We start from the raw sequence: 22,311 nt of genomic DNA on the forward strand, positions 1-22,311 counted from the left end.
AAATTGGCTCTGAGGGCTCTCTGAATAAGAGCTAATGTAAGTCCTTTGTGAATATATTTTCTTGCATGCGGTCTTAGGTTAGCACAAATGAATAAAAAAGCAGATTGCATATGAAAGTAAATGTGACATTTTATTCCTTAAGTGGTAAGATGTCAACCATTCGGTTTTGCTAATCCAAGACAGAATGTTCAGCCACAGTAACATTTTTTTCTGCCATTTTAGAGGGCATCTATGCTAATAAAATTTATTTGAACAAGGCAGAAATTGCTAATGCTGGAAGACTTTTATGTCACGTTCGTTCAAGAATTCAACTTCCAGCCATGTTGGCTCTATGACAGGTAGACATGGGACCACAACAGCATAATGTATTTAAAATGTTGCACACTTTCCAAACTGGAGGTGACTATGTTTAGACTGTATTCCCCCCCCCACATTTGTGAAATCTATGAGCCGCCCAAGTGTACATGTCAAAATCTTGTTCCTTGCCCCTAGGCATTCTAGCTTTGGAGAGTTTTTTTCGTAGGTTTTATGTGGAGAATAATACCTGATGTTACATCTTGCAACTAATCGCAAGATCAAAGCACACAATTCATGACTAAGTCGACTCCCTATTTGGGTACTACAGCTAGTTTGGACAGTTGGCACAAAATTTTACCTATGATATTCAGATTGAAATGGTTATTTCCTCTTATGTAAAACTTGCATCAACTCTACCTGGGGTATTGATCAATTTTAGCACTTTTCTGTCTCTCTAGAACTGCAGTATTTTTGAACTGCTGTCAAAGCTGGCTCTCCTGTGTTCCTAAGGGCTATATTCAAGGTCATGTGACTGTTTACTGCTTCAATAAAAAGCAACTTACAAATGCAAAACGCTATTCACTATTTATTCGTCTCATGTATTCATGCAATGCTCCTTGGCTTACTTTGGTGTTTGCCTGATATGTATTCCACAGCACACCTTTTGTTTCTGCAAAACTGCACAGTGTATCACTTTTGCATCTGACACTGACTTTGTTCTAGGGAAGTGTTCTAGTAACAGAGGCAAAAAGAAAATGCTACCAGGAGGAGGTATCTAACCCTTGCAGATTTGCTTAAGTTGCTGAAAAGGCAGGGAGACTTTGGAGGGCACACTGACCTTGAATAGTGAGAAATCCCACAGTGAAAGGTGTTAAACCATAGTTGACTGCCAGATCTTATCACGGTACTTCCTGGTTTGCTTGTGTATTTTCACTTTAAATTCCTTATTATCCAGCAGAGGTATGTCATGGTTTACATGAAACCCCAAACAACCACATGGGGAAACCCAGCGTATTTACTCTGCTTTCGCCCATGAGAACGGAGAACAGTGATTTTTAAGATGACTTCCTTCTCTTTTCTTTGGAAGTCTTTGGATTTGAAGCTTTAAGTAGCGATGTCTCTAAATGGAACCATTTTATTTGGCACAGTTCTGCTCATTCATTCACATCATCAAACTCCGTAGATTTGGGGGGCACCTGGGTGGCTCAGTCGGTTAAGCGTCTGCCTTCAGCTCAGGTCATGATCCCAGGGTCCTGGGATCAAGCCCCGTATCGGGCTCCCTGCTCAGTGGGGAGTCTGCTTCTCTCTCTCCCTCTCCCTCTGTGTGTATGCCCTCTTTCACTCTCACTCTCTCTCAAATAAATAAAATCTTAAAAAAAATAAAACAAAACTGCATAGATTTGAAGTTCTCACCCTAATCCAGGTTTTAGTATGCGATTCGGGACAAACTAGATCTTGGTCTAGTCAGGCTCCGCCACTTCTGAGCTGTATGAAATTAACAAGTCATTATGCTCTCTGAACATTAGTTTCCCCATGTATAAAATGCAAAATACAGATAAAAATGCCCACCTGGAAAGCTTGTTGTCTGTGTGCATGTATATAAACAGAGACTCGGTAAATGTCCCTTCCTTCCCCACTTTCCTTTGCTCTTAGGATAAAATAACTTTTTGTGTCATGTTTTTCACAGCTCCGAAGTAGAGATAGTTCTCCTGTTGTCTGTTGAAATTATTTAGTAGAAAAGTAATGATAGTATCTTTTTCAAAATGAATGCCGGACCACTCGGTGGTCAGATCATGTGGAAGGCAGACTGAAGTGGTCAAGGCATCTTGAAGTACGTGTTGGCTCCAAGAGACCAAAAGATTGGGACTAGCTGGGTGACTTTGACCTCTTTAAGCTTTAACTTACTCATCTATAAAGTAATGATTATAATAAGAGAACGTCTAGTAGCAACACTCATAAGAGTTATGAAGGTTAAGTGAAGTAATGTGGGTATCAAGTGCTTGGAATGGTTTGCGCATAGTAGAGGCTCATACACACTCCCTGCAGTGTATCTAGAAGCTTCCTTTTGGCCAGGATCCTCCGTTGGATTATAGCCTTGAAGAGCAAAGACTGAAACCCAGTGATTCAGTCGCAGTTGAGCTGCATTGGTAAAGATGTAGCCAAGACCCATGGTAGCATGTATGAACATTTTTTCCCTCCAAGTTCATGTCCCTTCTGTTTTGAATACAACCTCCTAGCCTGAGTAAATGGTACAAACCATGTCACATGTCCAGGTGGCTCTCCTTCACGAACCTGCAAATTATGCTCCGTATCCTAAGAGAGAAGAAAGATCTGTTTTCTCTATTAATTGCTTGAAGATGAAGCACAATTTTAAGTGACATCAGTGCTTGCTCTAATTTTATTGGTGCCTCCTGCATCTTTAGTCTGAACATTTCTAGGGAGTATCAGGATCCGGGTCCCGGTCTTTTGGTCTCTTGGAGCCAGCGCTTTAATCTGAATATTTCTGGGGGAAGAATGGCCTTGGCCTCTGTGGGAAGCCGCTGTGTTGTTCTGCTGGGACGCGGGGACAGCCTGAGTGAAAGAACAGTGACAGGTGGGCAGATGACGGCAGGTAAACCCTTAGCGTCTTCCAAGCAGGTATTCTCTCCAAAGGTAAACACGGCTTTGAGCCAAAAGAAGGACTCGACAGCTGAGGACAGAGTGGTGATGGGGCGCAGAGATTGGGGGACAAGCAAACCTGCGTTGCTCTTCACACAATGGGCTGACAGAGTGCATATTTTTAAGCATTTCCAGATGTGAGCCACAAAGGCACATGGGAGATTTATTTCTTTTACAACAGAAGTCAATTGGGCATGACATTAATGTATTGTTTCAAGAAAAGTCTAACTCCACTAAATCGAGACCCGGTAGGAAATGTAAAGAGAAGCAATTTCTGTTATCAGTTTTAATGAATACCATTAAGTGATAACCCAAAAGAGAGAAGGAAAAAAAAAAAAAAAAGATCAGGGATTGCTCAGAAAACATCCTTCCCACTCTTCTAAATTATCATGACAACACAATCTTTAGCTGTGAAGTTAATTTCCTCCGTAATTACATTCTATTTAGAGGTGCGGTTACTCAGAAGCCCCCTCCTGGCGAGGAGGCTTTTTTATTCTGGCAGGGATGAGGAAGAAGGGGTCCCCAGCACCAGCAGCTGGTATTTATTTTCCCTGCTTCACCCTTGGGCACTTACCCATTGGGGTGCCTCGGGAGTCCCTCCGCTCCCAGTGGCTGCCTCTCATCCCCAGAGCAGTGGGCAGAGGAATGCACCTGAGAGAGATTCTCCGGGGGAAGGCTTCCCAAGCTGAATGTGAATGGCACTTGCATCAAATTCTCGGGGCTCACTGAAGGCCCTTAGCTCACCTCCTGTCCCCCATCAGAGGACAGTGGGTTAAATGGGCCCTAGCCCCACCCATACAGTTATGCAGGCAGAGAGAACCGGGTGCTTAGGAGAGAAATATTTTTCAGAACAAGATGAATGCTGGCGTCCAATGGCCCTTTGGTAGGCAACTGAATCCTGGCAAGCCTGAAGCTGCTAGGGCAGCAATGAACGTGTTTTACCATTTCCATCACCCAGATCCTTGTTTACAGCCTGTCTGCTCACAGTCACTGGGGGAAACAACGAAGAAACAAACAAACAAACAAACAAAAGCCACAAACAGACCTGCTGTCTTCCAATTGGTCATGAGGGCATCACCCTAAGGACGCCAAACTAGGGCAAGGTACTTTGTTAAGATGTAGGCCAATTTCCTATTTTCAAACCGGCAGGGGAACAAAAAAATGAGGCCAAAGGATTCTGACGCGTGATGCTAAGAGACGCATCCCAAGATGCTCTCGCCTGTCTCACGCCAAAGCCGAGCCCGGAGTCCAGCTCTCGGAGGTTCTAATTGTTTCCCCACCTCATCCCGGCACATTATTTTTGCTCATTAACGAGATGGCATCATAATGGAGCATGCAGCAGCCGGAATGATTAGCAAAGCGCCTCCTTCCATTCTTCAAAATGTCATCAGCACACTGGTCAGGAAGCAAACTCATTTTCCGACTCTGCCGTGATTTGCGGGGTTTCGGGCCCTGATGATAGCTTGTCTGCCTGGTTTAAAAGAGCTCGTGATATAACAGAACCTGACACTGTTTACTTCAGCCTATTATGCCCGCTGCATTCGCTGAATGCTTCACTGGAGAAGAAAAATCGAAAGAGGGCTATTCATGGGGAGACCAGCTGCTTTTTAAAAAAGGAAATCAATTTTTGCTTGAGCTCAGAATGTACTCCGCTGGTCCAGAGTGACCTACCACTTTCGATGTCACCAACAAAAAGGATCTGCCTGAATTTTCCACAACAATCACCCGACAGCTCAAAGAACATTGAAAATCCTAGATTAGTTTCATTTTAGTTTATGTTCCAATTGGTCTCCTCTCAGGCTGACAATATCACAAACTACAAAGCCTTCGGTGACACAGCCCTCGAATGCCGCGTCCGAGGAGAAGTCGAGGCTTTGCCGCCCGGGCCGGGCTTTGTTATAAATTACTTGGCAGGGCCGTTTTATGACGGAAATAATTAGTTATGTTTAGTATTTATAGCTAGTATCATGATGCCTTTCTGCACTGCTAATTAATTATTTTATGGCCAGCATGTTTCAAATGCAATTAGTTAGGTATGGCAATGATCATAATATTTTGCATATTCATGACAACATTCTGCCTATTTGCAGCAAAACTTGGGTGTCAAAATCAGTTATTTTCCTTTTGTTATTAGGCAGAATAATTACAGGAAACAATAACAGTGATCTCTTGCATGTGAATAACATTTTACATCTGAGCACCTCCATTCATGGCCCCCACACACGTACCCCTGTGGTTTCTCACAGGGAAGTGGAAACTCCATATGGTGACGGCTTTCGGCTGGGTCTTGAGCCAGCTTGAAGGTCATCATTGGAGGCTTTTGCTCTTTTTACGTATAGCTGGAGTCTCATCTGGCCCACTGGGATGGACCGGTGGCTAAAGGAATATTAGGGCCACGAAGGAGTCTGCCTGCGCTCGGTTGTTGAGGACAAAGTCCCACACTTTTTTCTTCATTATTATTTCTGTTATTTCCTTCATGGTAGGTATGGAGGGGCCTTTGAAGAGAGGAAACGCGTCCTGAGGTCTTCGTGCTTTGGGGGGGCTCAGAAGATAGATTGAGTTATTGCTTAACTCGACTCCGTGTCCAGCAGGCACACTGCCTTATGTCGAACTATTGAGCGCTTCTTAAATCCTGGGAGTCTAGAAATAGTATTGCCCCGCGAAGCCTGGGAATGTTCTCAATTAGCTTGTGGACAAGATCAATGACTTATGCTCTCTTTCAGATCTGCGCCTATTTCTCTTTACTTTAAGCCTCTCACACTAGCCCTAATCCTCCATTTCCTTTTCCCCACATGTGCTCTGCAAAGTGGTGAAAATGGCAAAGAAAAAAAAATCAAGAAAAATATAATGGACCGAGAACGGAGATTTAGCCATGAATTTCCTTTTATGGAACATTCATAAGACCGGGCTGTCAGGTCCGGGAGAACCCAAGCGCGGTGGGGAAGTGAAATGTTTACACCTTTCCGGTATTTGCTCCCCGAAGTCTAGACCATCAAGAAAAAGAACTTTTTTAAAGCAGTCGAAGAATTTAGATTTTATTTTATTTCTTTTTAATTTATAGTGTATCCCCTTGTTAAAAACTACACACCAGTGCGGACTCCTTAGCCTCTCTGGGGATCAGATTACCATGTCTTTCTCTCTGAAGGGCAAGACCTTCTTCCTTTTCCTTCACCAAATTCTCTCCTGCTTTTATTTCAAGCCCATTTCCATTCATTGGGCTTGTTGCAGACATGAAGAGCAAACAGACTTTGAAGTTAATTATCATTATTTTCTCATTTCTTGGGATAAAGGCAGAAAGAATCCCTTTAGCCTTTCTCAGAAACCATTCTTTGTCCCTGTAATCATCTCTGTCACCTCTCTGAACTCACTCCAGCTTTGCCACATCTGCACATGACAAGCTTGAGTTCTCCGTGTCCTTAAACATACCCCCAACTCTGTTCTCAAAAACATCTGCCAGCCCTTGAGGCCAAATCTAGAATTAATCCTTCTGTTTTAATAGCTCTGGTATTGGTCCCAGGCTCTCTGTTTGTTCCCCTTCAAAAAAAAAAAGAAACCAAAAAACAGAAAGCCACCCACATAAAGCATTCCACAGAGAAGAGCTATTTTTAAGGTGAGTGGTCAGCCTTAGGAATGACACCCTTCCCTTGTGACCTCGAAGATGGGTGGCTTTCCAGGTTGAGCCTCCGGATTCCAACCAGGCCAAGACACGCAGTCTGAGAACAGCAGGGCAATTGACAATACTGGGGTCCGCCGGGGAGGCTGGATCATTTTGGAGGGAACCCCAAGAGTTCTGGTTCCATGCTAGGGCAGGCTGGGGGTCCTGAGATGCCTCAAACGAATTTAGCCCTACATGGGATATTGCCTACTAAAATCCCCACTGTTATTATTTGGGGAGATTCTTCAGTATCTCCATAACCAGCTGAAAAGTCTGAGAATGAATAGGGAGAAATGTCATAAGATACAGGTGTTACATGTATGTATCGAGGCAGACACAGTTAATCAATCCTCGATGACGAAGAATCGTTGATGTACGTTTGGACTTGGCTCTTGCTCACGCTTCTGTTCCCAACTTAATTTGGGTACGTCCCAGGATGCTTTCCTCCTGACTCTTCCCCAACTTCTCCCCTCTAACGCCAAGGCAGCCCCTTTGTTTCGGGGCCTTGCTTACTCTTCATTGGCATTTAGAAAAATTCAGAGGTGAGTGATACCTGAGGGGCATGGGGTCATTGTCAATCCCTTTCCTGTAAGGATCGTGCCAGATCACTCTTTCTATAGCCTCAACTGCAGTTGGAGATGTTCCCTTATGGCGAGAAATTGAAAATACAAACATATTGTAGTCCTGATGAGCTATTCATGTTTTTTTTTTTTTTTGTCATCAAAGAGCAGCATAAAAAGAATAATGCAGGCGGTGTGCTTTTAGTAATTGAGAGCCTAATCAATTCCACATTGTAATTGCCCCTGTCATCTGTTTACACACCTTTCATCGGTTTACAATTGAGCTTTTAAAAGGCAGGCTTGCCCCAGCCCCACAGGTTGGGAAACATCTGTCTTGCTGCTCTCTGAACACCGCATAAAGGTTATGTTGAAAGAGAAACATCAATAATATTTTACGAACTGATTTTTTGTTCATTTAATTCATAATTGTGAAATATTAGTGTGGGGCATTACTTCTTAGCCAAAACAGAGAGCTTTGCTGTGCTTGACTTGTAAACAGTGGATGTATTTAGGTAATATGAACAGTTCTAACGTATGCATTATTCGTTTCAGTAGCATAAGATAGTCTTGAAGGATTTGTGGGCCAGTTATTGTCGTCAAAACTGAATAATTTTTACGTATCTCAAGCGAAGCTTAGGTTTTTTTTTTTTTTTAAAGGTTTCTTTATTTCCAATTATAATTTTCACACCTCTTATATTTCTAGAAACTCCACAGGCTTCACTAATGTATTTCCATGAAGATTGACTTGTAGCAGCCTTCTATAGGGATTAGAGCTGACATCTGTGTAACAGTGCCCCAGAGAAAAAAATATTAATATAGTTCCTGCTATATGATGATCGACATTAGGATGTCATTAACAAACCAATTTCTGAAATGGGAACTGACACCGTATCGGGCATTCTGGTCTTGGGCTTGACCCAGCTCTCAGATCCACACCCAAGGCAGGACTGCTGAAAAAATGTAAACAGTACAAGAGAGAAACCGATTTTTTTTTTTTCTCTAAACTCTTTAGGCGTCTGATACGAATGAAATTCGAGAAAGGTGGCATGTGGCTTTTCTGGCTTTTTCACTTTAACTCTGGTTTTTACAGGGCACCCACCCCCAAGCCCATAATATATTTCATTTTTCTCGGGGAAAGGTGGATCCAAGCAGAACATGCACCACACCATTTCTATTTGTTTATCTGAAATGTGAATAAGATGCCTATAAATGCAGCACATTCAAGTGGAACAGAAAAGCGGGGTCTCCTTTGTCTCCACTTCTTCCCCCGAAGGATCCCTGAGTGCTGCTTTTTGCGTCCATGCTGTGAGTTCCAGCCACACGGACAGGCTTTAACTCTGACCAGGGCATGACCGGAGGGTTTAACCTGTAGTTCTTCAGGTGATGGCCCCTGAACCTTTTCCAACTTTGTAAACGCATGCATATCATCATTTCCGTGCATGCACTTGCTTTTCACTTTGCCTTTAAAAATGTATGGTAGCCGCTTTCCGGTTACCAAATGCACCCTGAGTGTCTCTTCCTTGCTTTGGTTGCTAGTGAGTCGCCCAGAGATCCCCCACACTCACCCTGGTCCTTCAACTTGCTTGTAATCCAGACATTATAGCTATAGAACTACACAGAGTAACCCTGGTTTTCTCTTATTTAAAATTCTTTTATTTAAAATTCCAAATTCCGTTATCTTAAAGTTACTTGGCTTGGTTTTTGTATTAAAGGAGAACCGTCTTTTGATCCCTTGGGGATAACCCTTTGCCCTGTTGCTGCATTTTCTGCATCGACTGCTATTTCAATTTTAGAGTCACCCTTAAAAGAGTGAGAGCTTAGAAGAGGTACAATGAGCACCTCTGCGAGAACTAAGGTGACTATTAGCCCCCCATTTCCCAGCGTGGAAGCTGCATCCAGAGAGCCCCGTATGAGAGGTCCAAGGTCGATGGCTGGATACAAATGGAGGGCTCTGGATGCACAGACCAGGATTATTTGCCCACTCCTCAAGGACTGGACAGAAACAAAAGTCCCCAGAGTGATTGTTTGCAGGCCATGCTAAGGCGACCCCTAGAGCTCCCAGTGTTGTGATTTTAGCACACGATGCGGATAGATAGTCTTGGTTCATGGAAGTGGCCGGATGCTGCAGTCTGTCCACTTCCACCGTGAGGACCGGGAGATCATCTCCGATTTAGACTGCAGGCCGGAGCACTGGCTCAGCAGCTTGATCATTTTAGACTGGGGACTTGCCGAGAAATGCCCTTCTGCCTTTTCGTTGTGTTCCAAAGATGTTGAGAACGTAGGAGTAGGAAAGTGTTGGTCGATTTCATTGCCCGTGTCAACAGAGAATGCATTTGATGAAATAATTGTGCAACTGTTCTTTTGTCTTGATCCAACTGTTAGAAACGAATTTCCTTTGTTTCCAGGGCAACCGTGACCTTGACCTCCAGGGTGCCTTTGCTCTTTATGTGCATATCACAAAGTTATAAAAATCGTGCAAGGCTGTATTGATAGCCCTCATGACATCCAAGGAGGAATCCACCCAGTTTGGAGTAGTTTGGTTTGGAAGGGATTTAATTGCTGCAAACTGTATTTGTAAACTAGAGCTTTCTACCGCATCTAACAATTTCATGAAGTTAATTGCTAGCAGAAACAAAAATCTGTATTTATTAATGTTTATTGTTTTCTGGCTGAAATTAATTTTCAAAGCATACTTCGGAGTGCCATTTATATTCAAAAATAAATAGAGCAGATGTGTTATTAGGCCAGCTTCAGGATATTCCAGGAGGCCTAATGTGCCAACATTTACTGCATCAAGGCAAATGAGTAAACCTCCAGAGTGATCATCTTCACGGAACTAATGTTGTATCTAATCCAGTGCTTGAATGAGACATGAACATATTTCTGCTTCATTGCCATACCAGTAATTAGCAAAGTCTCCCTAGGTCTAGTTACATTTAGAATGAAGTAAATAACTTATTCATGATTTGGTCATTTCTGATATATTCCTGTGGCTTTTAAAATGGAATGAATGAATTACAACAAGCTGTTGCATATAGCAATCACTGTAAATGCTTCCTTAAATAGCAGAGGATTAAAAAAAAAAATCTGAATCTCCCTATCCCTAAGTCTCGTACGAAATAATACTTGCAATAAGGCTGCTCAATGCTGTTTTTTAAAAACCTTAAGAACAATCACGTAGATCTTTAACGACAGGGGACTGATGTGTCTGATATAATTTTAAGCCTCATTTTCTGGCCTTACCAAACAGAAGAGGATCCGTTAGAAGTTTTCCTGTCTTCACTTATCTTTTGTGTATTTCTAAAAATAAAACGGATGTCTTGTTAAAAGATGACAGAATGCCTGTTTTATTGCAAAAGGCTTCCTTTTCACATAGCAAATGGATCTAGATGTAGGTTCTCAAATTGCCAGGCTTTCTCAACAGAAGAGAGGTGACAGGGTGAATTAGCTCTCCCTCCTTCAGAAAAACGCTTTCCACAGATCATCCTCCTTCCTGATGGGGCCCCACCTACCTGGGCAGGTGGGTCATTCCCCATGACAGGGGAGACATCTGCAGCATCTCCACACAAGCAGACTTGTCCACCTTCATCAATTCTAAACCCACTGAGATGTGCCTTTTCTCGCTGCATGTGTTTGATGCAAGACCTGCCAATGGAAGAAAAGAATTTCCCAGTGTCGACCGTGCCAGCAAGCCCTCTGATCTTTTGTCTTGGGAAGATAGAATTTGAGTTTTAGGAGACCCATTTTCATGATGGCAAAGACCTTCAATGAGGCCCATGATGAATGTGAAGCCCAGGAGGGTTTAAGGATATCGGTGTGCTAAGTTTGTGCCCACCTTCCCTTCGGATGGCGTCATGGAACTTTCTCCACTTCAGTGACTTTTAAATGTTGATGGTATTCCCCAGTGAATATTCAAAGTTGGTTTTATTTATATTTTTTAATTTATTATTTTTATTTTTTTTGGCCTAGCTAGTGATTATGGTGTTAATATGGAATTCGTCCTCTTGGATAAGCTAGTGTTTCTGGACACACAAGAGTGATTGTTGAATCTGTTGGTTCAGTAGTTGAATATCACCCTGAGATGCTGGTTTCATTGGGTGTTCTACCTGCTGGGCAGTGGTGCTCAACTCAGGAAGGTAGGTTGGGCACAGGAGAGAGGCTGTTTCCTGGGGCTCTTCTAAGACCCTGGGTTAGTTATGGCCTTCACCCCAGTTTTGAGGGCAGTGGCAAAAATAAGGCTCTTTCAACTTGAAGACTTACCTGGTGCTTCCAAAGCTGTGAACCGCCCCAATTTTTTTCTTGTGATTTCTTGTGCATGTGCCTCAACCTTTTTGGCTCTAAAATGTGCCAATATCTGATGAGCTGTTGTAAAAGGCAGTTACAAACTGCAAACAGAAGTGCACATTAGAATATCTGAGACATAGTTGGTATTCGACCACTGTTGATATTGAACTACTGAAATGGAGACCTTTCTACTGTAAAAGTTGCATGATACTGTTTTTATGACTGGCAGTTCTCTGGGATGAATGTTATACATATTGAATGTTACCGTCTTCACCTTTGATATGAAAGGAGCAGGGCAAAATATAAAAGTCTAAATGAGGCTTTGTGGTCATAGACCAAGCAGTGTGTCTTTTTTTTTTCCTTTCAATTCAGAAAGGCAGAAACAAGTGAATTAGTTTTTTTGAGGAGTAGCAGTCACTAAATGCATGGACCTTTGTTTAATTTTAATTTTTCAAACAATTTAAGACAACCTAAAAGTTATTTATCTTTGTAGTGTTCTACATCAGTGGTTCTCAAAGTGAGGTCTTCAGATACCGGGGAGTCCCCAACACCCTTTTAGGATGTTGTTAAGGTCAAAACTCTTTTTTTTTTTTTTTTTAAGATTTTATTTATTTATTTGTCAGAGAGAGAGAGAGAGAGAGCACAAGCAGGGGGAGAGGCAGAGGCAGAGGGAGACGCAGACTCCCCACTGAGCAGGGAGCCCGATGCGGGGCTCGATCCTAGGACCCTGGGATCATGACCTGAGCCGAAGGCAGAAGCTTAACTGATTGAGCCACCCAGGCATCGCCTAAACTCTTTTTATAATGATGCTAATATTTTACTTGCTTCCTTCCCTGTGTTGAAATACTAACGTGTTAAAATCATTTTAACGATAATGCTAATATTTATAATACTACAAGTACTTTATTTGCCTTTTGCACTGTGTTTTTTTGCCCAGATGCTGGGAAAGCAATGGTGGATGAAAGTATGACAGTGGCACTTCATCATATATACTCTTCATTGCCACCTATTGTAATCAACAAAATAAAACAAAACGAAAAACTCCAGCTTCTCTGTTTTTTCCTCCCAATTTCTCTTGAGAATATCATTGCTGAAGCAGTAAAATTATTCATTTTCATGAAATTTTGACTCTGAGCACACAACTTTTCATGTTCTTTGTGTCAAAAAAATATACACAAAACACATTTGCAAACGGCAGTACAGTGGTTGTATTGATTGTTTGAATTGTGGGCTGACCTGTCTGTTTTTCTCCTGGAGCACCATTTTCATTTGAGACAATAACTGTCAGACAAACTGTGGTCGTTCAGAGTTGGGCTTTTGGCAGATGTTTTCTAAAAAAACAAGTGCTCTTGTGACTTCCGGAAAGACAACTGACAGTGTTTGTTGCCAGTGAAAATGTGAGCTTTTAAGAAAAATCGGAACTTCGTAAAATGTGTCTTTGCCAAGGTGAGCTTGAGAGCGTCCAGACACTTACAGGGGCCTTGGATGAGGTCATTGGTGATACTAACAAATGTGATCCCTTGATATTGCATAATGAAATATGTCAACCTTTGGAAGATCTGCATAAGTGAGGGAACAAAAAATTTCCAAATTTGACCCAAATGGGTTAAAGATCATTCAAAGTACAAGGTAGACCACTGGATTTTAAGGAAACAAAGTGTAAAAAGTGGACTGATACAGTTTTAGATTGCTTATTGCAACTATTCTATCCAAACTACCATTTGATGAGTTTTGGTGTAGTATTAAAGAATACTTACAATCATCTGAAAAGGCCATTAAAGTATTCCTCCCTTTTCTAATTTCATATCTGTGTAAAGCCAGATTTTCTTCATATACTTCAACCAAAAACTCACACCGAAGCAGAAACGGACATGAGGACACACCTGTCTTCCATCAAACCAGGCATGAAGGAGATTTGCCAAAGTATAGAACAACGCCACTCTTCTCACTATTTTTGCAAATATAATTATTTTCATTTAAAATATTGGTTGACATGTAATGGGCATATAATTGTTATATAAAAATAACAATAGTTATTTCCTTTCCAATAGGGTAAATGTTGACAGACATAACCCACGTGAGCAAAAACTCTCTGGGGTCCTTAATTTTTTGAGACCAAAAAGATTGAAAAGTGCTATGCGGGAGAGTCTTCCTACAAAGAGTTGGAAAAACTAACAGAAATATTTGAGTTTTGCAGGTACAATTGCTACTCCATGGTCTGATTCATCCTGGGCAGTCATTTACTCCTAGAATGTGTGTGAACTGTGAAATGTCATACTCTTATCTTGCCCAGTATCTATCCTCAATTTCTCACCATCCTTGAAGTTACAAAAGCATGTGAACATATTGAAGACTTTAAGAAAGAAACCTGCTCACCCTTCTCTTTCCAAACTTATTAGGGGAGGAACTGGCATTCTGATTTATAATCCTTTGGAAATGATGTAGTAAGGAAACATTTTGGGTTTTCCCCAAATGTAATTCTTTTTTAGTTCTTTATTTTGCTGTTGTTGTAATGTGCACGATTATCTTCGTTTGAATTACTTTTGTTATTTTTAACATGTTCTGCGTTTAGTTTTGAATATTTACAAAATTCATAAAAGTTCAAAAAATAATGTAACAAGCTCTGTGAAGATGCCATTCAAGTTCCACAGAGGTTAAGTTGGAACATTTATCTTAGTTCATACTCTCCAAAGGTAGAAAATAAGGAGGGAAAAGGGAGAACAGATCTATTTGTCTGAAGTCTTTTTATTTTTCCCTCCATATTTGTTTTTGAGACTTATTTATGTTGAAACATGTAGATGTGGTTCACATAAAAATAGTTGTGAAGTATTCTATTGTATGAATAGAATTCTCAAGGTTCTTGCCTCCTTTGTAATAGTTAAATATTTTTAATTCCATATTAAAGTCTGAATGTGTCTGGAAGAAAACAAGGTAAAAATATTTCTCTTCCTCATCAAAATTGTTGCTTAAAATTTTACCAAAGCCATGATAACCCTTTGAATTTGGGTTTTTAGATACCATGCAGTTGCATAAATTGGCAACTGGCTTTTGGTTTAGTTTTGCACGTTTATTCTAAGTAAGCAATTTACTGATATAAGTTATACTGAACCAACTTAGTGTTTTAAATTATTTTTAGCATGTATCTTTATGTATTATAGAGTAAAAACACTTAGAATCCAATAGAATTCCAAATCATCTCCCTGTTCCTGTTCCTGAGAGAAATAGATAATATTTAGGGAATGATTAACATGAAGTTGGTGCTGATAATTGTTACGGACTGAACGTTTGTATCCCTTCCCAAATTTATATGTTGAAGCTCCAACCCATGTGACTATATTTGGAGACAGGGCCTGGGAGGAGATGTTCAAGGTTAAATGAGGTCATTGCTGTGGTGCCCTAATCTGATAGAGTGGGATCCTTCTCTAAAGGGGAAGGGACCCCAGAGCTCTCTCCCTCTACCATTGAGGGCACCATGAGAAGGCAGCCATTTGCAAGCCAGGAGAGAACATTCACTAAGAACCAAATTGGCTGGTACCTTGATCTTAGACTTTCCTAGCCTCCAGAACTGTGAGAAATAAATGTCTCTGATATTTCATGATGGCAACCTGAGCTGGCTACTATAACCTCTGTATTTTAATGTTTGTGGGGGCACTGTAATTTTAAGGAGCCATCAAAATAAGAATTTTCATGGATTTTAGATGTATTCTCTGTCTCAGAATCAGTAAAGTAAAGAATGAACGCTGGATTGATTAATGCTGTTATTGAGTGGTTGTTCCCCAGAATGGAGCTGAGTCGCTCACTGTGGCCTGATAAGTCCATCCAGTATTCTTACTGTAATTATTGATGAATTAGTTTATCACTGCACATTGTTATCATCACACTCTTCAAGATGAAGAAATGGACCAGCCAAGGATCACACATTTAAACTTGAACTACACACCCAGTGTGTTTTCTATGCCACACTGCCTTTCAGCTTCAAGATTCTGTCCTGAATCATTTTATTGGTATGACTTGCATCACCCTAAAGAGTGCTCTGATCTCAGGGAAGCTTTGTGCCAAGAAGGGCAACCAGAGGAGCTGAATGACATTTCATCGACCCAAAAGCCTCTGAAAATTCCAAAGGCGATGTTATGTGGAGTTAGGTGCCACTCACAGGAACCATCTTCTAGCAAGTGGCTTATCAAGACTAAGGAGAAAGCAAAAGGTAACTGCTCAAATGAGAGAGTGGCTTGGCATAGTGTTTTTAGATGAAAATCTATCAGTCAAGGTCCTGGCAAGAACATCACTCTCTGGTTGGGTGTTTGATGGGAATTTCTAGGCAGCCCTGGATAGGGTGTTGAAAAAGCAATAAAGGATGGCATAGTACCCCAAGGAATATTAAGAGTGCAGGGCTGTTACTACCCCATGCATGAAGGGTAACGTAGAAGGAACAGTTACAGGAACCCAGAGAGAGAATTATAGGGGGTGGTCTCCTTAATGGAGTTTTGACCTTCATTGGAGGGTCACAGCTACTCATAGTGAGCCTCATTCTACATCCACCCTCTGCTCTCTGCAAAGTAAGAGGTGGGAGCAGTGGCTTAACTCAGCAGAAGGCAAAGGTCAAGAGAGTACAACCAATGTCTGCCTGCCCACGTGTGTGCCCACAGTGGAGGAGGGTGGAGAGAGGATCCAGGTCAACCCTTCCTCGTTGTGGCCTCCCAGAACCCCATGGTCTGGCCTGATGTCTTCACACACCACTCACTGGGCTGAGTCACACTGAGCTTGGGCTATTGACCATTCGTGCTGTTAAAGAAAAAAAACACTCAGTGACATTTGGTATGGGTGGTAAGGTAGGTGGTCCAGAACCATCGCATTAGGTAGAGGGTCCTCTGCAATGGGATTTTACAGTTGGCATGGGCAAGTGAGAATCCACAGCCAAGGAGCTGGTGGGCTCAGTGGATGGAAAATCACTAAGAAGAAACCTCACAGGGGAGAAGGATTCTGGCTAAACTCTCCTAACAGGATTCTTGCTGAAGGCAGGCCAGGTGGTCAGACATCTCCTGGGGGGATGGTAGGGAGAAGACAAATGTGGTAAGATACGGAAGGTGGTCAGATATTGAGGAGGGGGGTGGTTCTGGTTAAGTTGGCTGAAAGTGGATTTAACAAGGAAATGCACACGCGGGCCTTGAAGAAGATTCAGGAGGCCCACTCACGTTTGCATCTCTGTGGGTGCTACGGGGCATAGTCTAATATTGTTCTTCTTCAAGTCAAACACTGCCTATTTATTTATTTATTTAAGAGAGACTGAGAGAAGGAGAAAGAGCAAGCACACGTGGGGGAGGGGTAAAGGGAGAGGGAGAAGCAGACTCCCTACTGAGCGGGGAGCCTGATGTGGGGCTCGATCCCAGGACCCTGAGATCATGACCTGAGCTGAAGGCAGACACTTAACCAGCTGAGCCACCCAGGCGCCCCAAACACTGTCTTTTCAGAGAGACCTCAGCTGTCTCCCCAGCTTGGGCACCACCCATTTTCATCCCCAAGGGGCCCTACTCCCTCTTTTCTTTTGTTCCCCTGTTTCATTTCCTTCGTGTACCTCTTGGTTTCTTGGGCGTTATCATGCTTACATTTTTCATTCCCTGAACATCGAAAACTTGGTGAGGGCAGAGCCTTGTCTATTTTCTTCCCTGCCCCAACCTCAGCTCCTGGAACAGTGCTTGGCATAGAGGAGACTCTGGAGGTAGAGTTGCTGAATCAATGAATGAGTGAATGAATGAATGAGTGGAGTGTTTTGGGTCTGCAGTATAAAGCCCATGAGCAAGAAGTTGGAAGGCAGCACATGGGTAAGGTAGCCCAGGGCTGTGGTGGAGGTGGGTGGTGTTCCCTAACAGAGTGTCCAGTTATATCTTTGTGCCATCTTTGCTGAATTTATTGGCCCCAGAATTCCACTGAACAAAGCCATTGTTGAGCCTACCATTTCAACCATACTGCCCTTGGTGCCTGTTGAGAAGGATTAGCTAGAAGTCTTGATAGGCGGCAACACGTGTTCTTGTTTTCAGTGAGAATCTCAGAAACACTGGGGACCAGGTTAATTTCATGCTTTTTTGAGAAAGTCTAACAGTTTAGGTGATGCATTTGTCTTTTTTTCTCCTCTACTACTTAACCATCCATATTGTTCCTGTATTAGAGTTTATAATCTTGGTTCTTTTGACCAGTGGTTTGAATATTTTTATTAAACTCAATTTCTTATTCACTTTGCAAGTCGAGAGAACCCTGTATGCCCCATTAGCTGATAGATGCAGTGACTACCAGTTCCCTTTTTACTGCCAAGCGAAGCTTCCTTCAACAATTTACATTTCTGTTTGTCCAGGGAAATTCGTTTTTTTTTTTCCCCTTTACTTATAGCTCTTTCAGGAATGAGTACTTCTAAATTTTTTGATTCACAAAAATCAGTTTGCCTTTTAGAAATAATTGTACCTTAAATGTTGGGATTCCTGTCCCATTTAAGATACTTAAGGAAACTAGAATGAGTACATTAATTAATTAAGATTGATTGAGGGGCTCAACTATGCTGAGCCCTATCCTGGACACTGGTGTTATCATAAAGAATGAGAAAGACCTGGTTTAGGCTTTATGGAGCTTCTTAGGGGAGGACAGATTTAGAAAAAAAGCCAAAAAACAAAACCAAAAACCAAAAAAATGGAGAATAAATAGTTATAAGTTGTATAAGCTAACACATCCCTTGGGGCCTTACTTTAGAGAGAGTGTTTATGAGGGATGATCCTAGGATGAGGGAATAGGGTGGGCAGGAAGCAGTCAGTTGGGGTGGGGCACTCCAGACAAGGGAAAAGGGCCAAGTCCCTGAGTGATGGGGTAGGGAGTGCTGAGAGACTTTGTGTCAGGGAAAGGAGGCCTGCACAGGTGAGGAGCCATGAGTTGGGGAAGAGTGGTTTGTGATGAAGCTGGAGAGAAATGCAGGGCCCTGCAGGGCATGGTGAAGACATTTAACTGCAGTGGGATGCCTTTGACAGTTTTAACCTGGAGAGTGATATGATATCTTTCCCATTTTAAGTGATGTTTGCCCATCTGTGGTGAGTGGCTCAGAGGTGGAAGAAGTGGCAGAGGGTTAAGTTAGTTAGAAGGCTGTGTAACCATGGGCTACATAAGACTAAAATGGCGGTCACGGCTATGGGGAGAAGTAGACAGGTTCAAAATGACAGATCTTAGAGCTGGAATTAACCAGACCTGCTGAGGATTTAGATGTAGGGGTTGTGGGGAAAAAAGAGTAATCAATACAACTCTTAGGTCTTTGGCAAGAGGACACTGTAGCATACTGGCCATTACGCTAGAATGTCTGGGTCCTCATCCGATCTGAGATTGTTATTAGCGCTTTGACCCTGGCAAAGTTAACCTCTCTGTGCCTTGGTCTTCTCCTCTATAAAATAGCAATAATAAAAATTATCTATTCCATAGGAATGCTGTGAGCTTTACAGGAGGTGATTAGTAGCTGACTTGCTTACTGGCACATAATATGCATTGAATACATGCTAGTTCTGATACTCCTAAAACAGGAAGACTGGGTAGGAGTTCGAGGATACAGTCTTGAGGGGAACAACTGAGCATTCTGTGGTTGACAGAGTCAGTTGAAATTGTCCATTGGAAATACAAGTGGAGACATCAATTAGATGGTGGAATCACAAGTCTGGAGCGCAGAGGGGAGGTCTAGGCTGAAGATAGAAATTTGCGAGTCATCAGCATGAAGGTGGTTTTGAAACACATGTAAGAACGTAGCCTTGTGGGTGGTGGGGAGAGAGGCGAGACCCAGGGCTAATCCCTGGGCTTACCCAGAGGAGAAGAAGCTAGCAAAACGGGCTGAGAAGAGCATCTGGTGTGGGAGGAGGGAAACCTTGAGAGAATATAAGGCAAAAGAAGGCACGAGGAAGGGAGTAAACATCTGTATTTAGAGGAGAAAGGTCTAGAAAAGTATCCTTTGGGTTTGGTGACATGGACATCAGTGACCACCTGACAAGGACAGTTTCAGCGGGCGTGGGGTTAGGACGACAGAGGGGTGTGTTGAGGATCTAGTGGGGGTGAGGAAGTGAGACAGCAGGTGGAGACCCCTCTGCAGAGGATTTGCCTCGAAGGGGAGTGGCTGAGCAGACAGGCGCAGAGGAGATCTTTTGCTGTGTTTTTTGTTTTTAATCTCAACAAGGGAGCACCGAGAATGGAAACTTCCCATTAGAAGTTGGGAGTTGGAGGATGCAGGAGAGAGGCAGAGAATGACCGAGGAAGTGAAATCCTTGCAGAGTGATGGAATCGGTGTCCAGAATAAAGAGCCTGGTTGTTAGTGAGAGGGCGTCTTTAATGCTCTTGGAGAAACAACAGTGGGGTGGGAATGTGGGCTTCGGGTGGTAAGAGGAAGGGTTTGTATTTAATTGCTGTTTTCTGCATGAAGTCTGAGGTAAAGCTGTGTGCTGGGAGTGAGGACAGAGGAGGTGTGCGAGTTGTGAGGCCATCTTGAGAAGTGGGCAGGAGTCTACGGAAGAAAGAAGAACAGGCTTGCTGGCTGTATGGTGCCCCCCCCTTGGAGGTTTGAGAACCTGAATCTAAAATATGAGCACGACATTTGATTGCACCATTTTCTCCTGCAGTATTCGGTCCTGCTGGAAATCTTCTTCAACGGTTAAATGTAAGGATATCCCTGTAGACTTCAAGTTCAGGAATCCAATGAGAAGGAAGAATCTACCCGTCTAATGGTGGCAGTTGCATTCATGGGAGCTACTCGTAAGATTTAAGAAGAGCTGACTCTCATTTCCTCATACGAGATTGCTCTAAGACCCACTTGCAAAATGAAATCGACCCTGAGCGGGGATTGGAGACAAGTGCCTATTTGGGAGGTAGGCTGAGCACCTGCAAGGCTGGGCTCACGATTCTCTGCGTAATCAGAGGGCATGTGGAGGAGGCGTGCTTCCAGCAGCAGTCACTGAAGTGGCCCGAATGTTCCAGAAGTGGCCACTGTGATTGAAGACCTCAAGGAAAAATCCTGTCCAACCTACTGACATTGCTTTTAATTTGCTTGACCTTCGCTAGCCACCCTCAGATGAATTTTCAGAGAATGTGTGTGGAGGTCTGTGTGCGTATGTCCCTGTCCGCGTGCACATGTGCGTGGGTGGGGGGGGAGTGCTTGTTTTCACTTTGGGGGAATCTAAAACAGCTGTTTTCAGATCAGTGCTCTTGCACGAATGCACAAAACCAGATCATTCCAGTTGGTTCTGAGAACGGGGGAGTGTTTCTAAATATGTTACGTTCTCAGGTTACCTGTGCAGGGAGCTTTTAGGCCTTCGTAACCCTACTCTGCATTATGTTCTAATATGCTGTTTCCACTGTGGCAGTCAGATCCCTGCTCCCGAGAATGTGTGCATGGGCGGGTGTGGGGAGGGGCCTTAATTTGAGACAGCAGCTCCCTTAAGTGAAGTAGCTTTGAAATGCAATCCCTATGAATCTGAAATGGACCAGCGAGATAAATGATTTCTACCTTTTGGGAGATCGAACTTCTTCCTCTGTGAAAGGACAGGGTTTCATACCTGGGCTCTGTTGCTTTAACTTTAAATAGTAGCTAAAATCCATTTTGTTTGGAGACTTTTAGGACACCTGTTGGCAGAACTGGAAGCACCCTGGTGGTGGGTTGTTAATTATTTAGACTCTGAGGCCATCGCTAATGCATTTACTGAAGTAAGAGGTTGTACACACAGAGAGGGCTACAAGAAACATCCTTGGAAAAGCTTCTTCACTGGGGCTCTGTCTTTCCATCTGGGCTACCATAAGAAAATAACACAGACTGGGCAGCTTATAAACACCAGAAATATACTCTTTACAGTTCTGGAGGCTGGAGGTCTGAAATCACAGCACCATTATGGTTGAGTGAGGGCCCTCCTCCTGGTGACAGACTTCTCACTGTATCCCTGACATAGAGGAGGAGGGGGGTGCTCTGTGGGGTCTCTTTTATAAGAACATTAATCCCATTCACCAGGGTTCCACCCTCATGACCGATTCACCTTCCAAAGTCCCCACCTTTGTGAGTTAGAATTTCAGTTTCTGAATTGGCAGGCGACACAAACATTTACACCAGAGAAGGCTCTGAACGCCTGTGGGAAGAGAGGGCAGAACAAAGTCCCAATCCTTTCCCTTCCTATCTGAAAAGCATGTTCTCTTTTCTTCAGTAATGACAGGCTCTGTCTTTGAAAGGAAACTATTTACCTGTTGTGAAAATCAATAGACCTGGATTACGAACTTGGCTCTCTCATTTAATAGCTGTGAGACCTTGTGCTCCTGTTCAGTTGGAAGCTTGTAGGATTGTTGTATAGCTTACCTGAACCTCCCAGATGGGAGGGATGTCCTGCCTGTCTATCAGTGCTACTCAGCAATCGTCCTTATCCCTAGTCACTTGACTTTTCTGTTTCCCTTACTGGTTTCTCTCAAATCCTGAAACTTTATCTGTTTCACAAAGAAAATGACAAGTATGATCTCCCCAGGTTCCTAACTTCCTGCCCACAAATGATCTTCATGGTCTCGGTTCCTTTCCCCCCTTTCCCCCAGGGCTGTTCCCTTCTGATCCAGTGAGCCAGCCCTTACCACCTCACAGACTCACAAGTCCTCGCAGACCTTGTTCTGTCATTTATCCCTTTGCCTCGGGTACCAACTTGTCAGCTTCACTGTCTCCTTCCTGTCACCAGTTATCAAACACAAATCCCTTCTACTTATAAAACAGACCTTCTCATGGACATGTGTCTTTTAGTTTCTGAAGCCTGAGATGTAGGGGCATACTTGATTTTTTTTAATCTCTCATTTTCAAATCTAGTTAATCAGTAAATGCTCACTTTC

At 42.8% G+C, this 22,311-nt stretch overlaps 1 long non-coding RNA gene across 1 annotated transcript in view; it reads left to right on the forward strand.

Moving 5' to 3' along the window:
• The window catches only part of LOC145722757 (uncharacterized), a 126,134-nt gene extending 113,400 nt beyond the window's left edge, over nucleotides 1–12,734 (forward strand). Inside the window, exon 4 of the long non-coding RNA XR_014147270.1 lies at nucleotides 12,392–12,734. This is a non-coding gene — a long non-coding RNA (uncharacterized LOC145722757). The remainder of the gene's footprint in view (nucleotides 1–12,391) is intronic.
• Nucleotides 12,735–22,311: the final 9,577 nt, after the last annotated feature.

The sequence above is a fragment of the Leptonychotes weddellii genome, chromosome 7 (genome assembly GCF_054177405.1).
Source record: "Leptonychotes weddellii isolate Sample4059 chromosome 7, ASM5417740v2, whole genome shotgun sequence".
Classification (NCBI taxonomy): domain Eukaryota; kingdom Metazoa; phylum Chordata; class Mammalia; order Carnivora; family Phocidae; genus Leptonychotes; species Leptonychotes weddellii.